Below are 5,317 nucleotides of genomic sequence, written 5' to 3'. Positions count from 1 at the left end.
TATATATATATATATATATATATATATATATATATATATATATATATATATATATATATATATATATATATATATATATATATATATATATATATATATATATATATATATATATATATATATATATATATATATATATATATATATATATATATATATATATATATATATATATATATATATATATATATATATATATATATATATATATATAAATCAATGTATCAAATCAATGCATGTCTTAGTGTCTTTCAAAAACACCTAAAAAAACTACGTGCAAGTATTGGCCTTAAGAGATATTAGAGCTCAAAGTTATGGTAAAATTTCAAATGTTGTGGTTTCGGACCACGATTTCTAGACAACTGAAAATGTAATCATGTTGAATTATTACTTTTACTGTAGAAACCTACCCAGATTAGTAAAAAAATTAAAAAGAAATGTTTCTGTCATATTCATGTAGCTAAAACTACTCCTCAAAGTAGCAATTGCACTCCATGCGCAAAATTTTCTCAAAACGGGCCAAATTTTGGGATCCAATATCTCCGTAATTAATAAAAAATTAAAAAAAAAAATTACCAGTGGCCCATTTTCATTGTATTTTACAAAATATCTAAAAATAAGTACAATTTGAAGACATCACTTCCAGACTTTGCCTAGATTTCTCAGACAATGGCTCTTAAGTATTGCGCGCTGAAGTGCCTATCTACGCGCATAGTTTTACATTTGAAATTGATACTTGCATTACTGTCTTTCTTTCAAGCTAGAGATTTTGAAAGTTCATATATATCTTGAGATATGGTATTTTTTTTTTTGTAAAAATTGACACTTGATTTTCAAAAAGTCTTAAAACCTAAAATAATAAATTATCTTTAAAATCTCTAACTAAATATTGACCGAACACACTGAGGACCATTTGCGTAGTTTTTTTTTAAAATGAAGTCAAAAATTAACATGAGTTTTTCTCTGATGTTTCTATGTGACTTTTGACTAATTTTCAGAAAATTGGCAGCTATTTTTTTAAAAAAAAGTATACTAAATATTTGATTAAAAAAACAAACTGTTTTTTAATAAAGACTTTATCTTGTACGTTAGAATGTAAATGTTATCAAAATTTTTATTTATATAATTTTTAAATGTCACTTGACATTTAAAAATTTTATTGTTAATAAAATATATTTTGTAAAAATAATTTTATTAATAGATATAAATAGTATATATATATAAATTAGTATGAAAAAATATTTCCAAATATCTTAACATGCAACGTGTAACTGTTTATATTTAACCAAGAAATGCAACCAAATCGTTTTATGAAGTAAGTTATTCTACTTTATCGTGTTATTAGAATATTTGAATACACTAAATATTACTTTTCATTTTATTTGGCTAAGATAAGCAGGCTTTGTGGAAAAAAGCAACTGCTTTTATTAGATTTTCATAATTGTTTAAATTAATTAATATTTTCACTTTTATATTTTTGTTTTGTGTTTTTTTCAATTTTTATTTTTTATACATGCATTTCAAAATTATGTTTTCATTAAATTATAAAATTGTATGCAAAAGATCTGGATTTTATTCTGCATTTGTTTTTGTATACTAGTATGGTAACTTCATTAAATATATTAATGAAGGATACATTTTTTACTCGGTTATTATTATTTACATATAATTAAGTTATTATTAAGTTATTATTAAATTGAGAAACATTTTTATTATTGAGTTTTATTATTAAAACAATTTTATTATTGAAAGATTTCCAGGAATGTAAAGACTAGTACTGCTGTGAATAAAAAGTATAAACAGCTACAAAAAAGTATTTTAGGAATTATAATTAGTATATTTAAACAGACTGTTTGAATATACTGTTACATTATATTAGTAATAAACTGAAGTGTTAACAGAGTTTTTTATTTTTTACAAATTTAAATGTTTTCTACAAATAATTTTTCATATATATATTGGTGTATATCTTAAAAAACTGCGTTTTTCTCATTTATATTCATTAATATCCATTTATATGTTTTATGTTCAAAAACAAGAGCATTTTGTAGTTTGTTTTTCAAAGTTGATAAACATCTGATACAAGGTATCAGATATACCTTGTATCAGGTTAAAATAATCTGATATAGGGTATCAGATTATTATAAACCTTGATGTTTGGATTAACATTATCTAAGTAAAGCCATGATATATAAAATACCTAAACATAGGGTTAATAAAACACGCTAGTATGTTCGAATATAAAGTCTAAAGTATAAATTTTTAAAAAATATTAAAATATGTTTTCAGCGTGGAAACTTGCATAAAATTCCAACTTCAAGAGATGCTGAAGGCATCTGTAATAGATACGGTTCTGTTGTAATATGCTCTGGTGGATCCAAAACTACATTTTGAAATCATATTTTGCGTCATGGAATTACTATCAATAGTTCTTCGGCTGGAGAATCAAGCAGCAGCTCAAATCGACCACCGGGAAAAAATAAATAAAACCATGGACAGTTGTTTACAAAAAATGAGAAATTGTAGCTGATCTAGCTACAGATGGTGTTTCAATTAATGCGATAACTAACAACAAATTTATTCGCTCATCAATTCAACATAGAGGAAATCATCTTAAAAACCTAACAACTGTGATGAATTTAATCCATCAAGATTTTTCTGATAAAAAGGAAGTGATAAAACAAAAAATTATCAAAAAAATTCAAATGGGAGATAAATTCAGCTAAATTCATTATTAATACACATCTTTGAGGCACAGAAGGTACATTGGTGTCAACCTGCATGAAAGCGAATGTAAGAAAATCTATAATACAAACCTCATTAAGATTCATAGTTCCTGTCCAGCTGAAAGTTAAATTCAAAAAATTAAATATTATTTGAATGCATTTGGTGTCTGTATGGAAAGAGATGTAGTATGTTCAACTCAAGATGGTGCAGCAATCAACAAGAAGCTCATGCAATTAATGGACATTGTTGATCAGTTTTGCATTAATCATGGAATTCATCTTGGTGTGTGCAACCTGTTATACAAGAAAAATAAAGACACAAAAGTACTAATTCCCGAGGAAATGGACAGTGATTCAGAAGAGGATGAACATAGTATTTATGATGATAATTTTAGTTTTGAATCAGTAAACAATAAGTTTAATGTTGACTACCCTGAAATTTTAATGAATGCACAAAAAGTAGTGAAATTCATAAAAATGTCATCAGTTCGGAATCAAATTTTTCAGAAAAAAGTTACTGAGCAATTTGGTAAAGAAACTTAACTGCATCTGGATGTTTGTCATCATTGAAATTCACTTTCAAATTGTAAAATGCGTGTCAATGAAAGAGTTAACGGAAATGTTATGCAGTTGTTAAGGTGTCTAAAAGATCCTTTAGTTGTTCCGTTAAAAAATACTTTAAATTTTGCTGGAAAACTTACGTTTAGGCTTTTTAGATTTACTTCTAATGATGAGGAATCACTACTAGCTGAAGTACCATTTACGACATAGGAAAGTTCACCTGTTTCTCTCTAGGATGAATTAAATGTACTTCTCAATAAAGATAGCATTACACACTTGCCTAAATCTACTGATCAATTCAAATGACTTAAGAAAGAGTTTTCGTTGTACCGAAATACGGGAAAAAGAACACAAAATTTTGAAAAAAATTTACAATGCAATTCTCTCTATAAAACCCACATCAACAGATGTCAAACGCATTTTTTCAAGCTGAAATAAGTCATTATAAGTTTTATTTCGAAATATAAACATAATGTTAAAACGCTTTGCTTAAATAACTTATTTTATAGACAATGCAAGATAAACTGACATACGTTTTATTATTTAACAGGAAAAACCAAAAACCACAGTTAACCACGGTTTTTTTCTTAATTAAATTTTTTTATAAATGCGGTTTTTTGAAATCCTACCCAAGCAAGTATTGTAAATTTCAAAATAGGTACCACAGATGTAATGATGTGTAAAATTGGTACTGCAAGCATTGCAAGGCTTGCATAGCTGCTTAATTGTATGGCTTTTTATTAAAAAATTTGTGCTGGCAAATATCAAAAAGATTCAAGCATTTATTTTTTGGTGATGATAGTTTAGTTTCTGAAAATCCTTTTGCATTTTGATTATATCTCGATTTCAGAAATTATTTTTATTCATAATAGTTAATATAATATAGACTTGGCTTTTATTTATATAATTTTAAGATATTTTCATATAACCTTAATGAAAAAAATATCATATTCAGAATATAAAAATAATGTATTTCTACTAGTTTTGATAAATATTATCTGTTATAAAAATATCAATAAGAAAACACCTTTCCTAATTGTTCTGCTTTCTATTTATTGTGAATAAATTAAGGCGTAGATGTGCATAGTAGTTCTAATGGTTAAAGGTTAAGTTATTCTGTTGTTTTAAGATTAAGTTATTCTTTTGGTTTAAGATTAAATTAAGCCTAAAATTAGCTATTTAATCCACAACATATCTAAAGTTAGGCCGTTCAACAAGCTATGTAAATTACACTGTGTATAGATTTATGAATTTGAATTTACAAATTTATTGAAAATAGAACATGTATAATAAATTTATAGGACAGTAGTAATTTTTTTTTCGTTTTTTAGGTATTGATTGGTTGTACTTGACGACTTACCTTCCTGCAACGAGGTTAAAAGAACTACAAACCAATTTAAAATATTTTTAATAGCAGCATGCTCTAAAAAGAATTTGTCTTTTATTTTATTTTCTAATTAGATTACCTATCTTTCATAATTTCTTTAAACTATTTTCAGAGAATGTTTAATGCTGGTTTTTCACCAAATTTTAAGTTTAAAAAATTATTTTATAGATTTTTACTTTTTTAATAAATAGTTTTTATTCAGGAGCATAATTATAATTGGAGTGTCCAATTTTTGTAATAATTTTTCTGCAAATATCAATTTGATATTATTTTATCAATGTGATAGTATGATCTCAAGATATAATTAAAAAATGGCAGGATGTATACAGGAGACCTATGATCCATTCGCTTGTTTTCTTATAAATCAAATTCAAGTTAAGCGCAAAATGTCTGGACCGATAGAAACCACTCACAGAAAACTTTTGATGTCCATTAAAATTTTATGGTTATTTCCATATGGTTTCCACTTACTAAGACTGCGAGTTTGAAAACACGCGCAAACTGGCAATCGGGAGATTTTCGAACAAAAATTAACGCCGTGTAAATTCGAACTTGTACTCTTTTTTTTTTTTTTTTTTACTAATAGATTTTTTTTTTCAATTGTAATGATAACGGTCAATTTTAATGCTTGCTTGTTTGTTAA

General features: G+C 25.5%; 1 long non-coding RNA gene across 1 annotated transcript; it reads left to right on the top strand.

Annotated features, from left to right (window-relative positions):
• Positions 1–1,194: 1,194 nt before the first annotated feature.
• Positions 1,195–5,317, top strand: LOC136085850 (uncharacterized). Its single transcript, XR_010641220.1, has 2 exons — positions 1,195–1,315; positions 4,619–5,317. It is a non-coding gene; the product is annotated as an uncharacterized LOC136085850 (long non-coding RNA).

Source organism: Hydra vulgaris, chromosome 10 (genome assembly GCF_038396675.1).
Source record: "Hydra vulgaris chromosome 10, alternate assembly HydraT2T_AEP".
Lineage (NCBI taxonomy): Eukaryota > Metazoa > Cnidaria > Hydrozoa > Anthoathecata > Hydridae > Hydra > Hydra vulgaris.
This window is presented reverse-complemented; position numbering and strand designations above follow the sequence as displayed.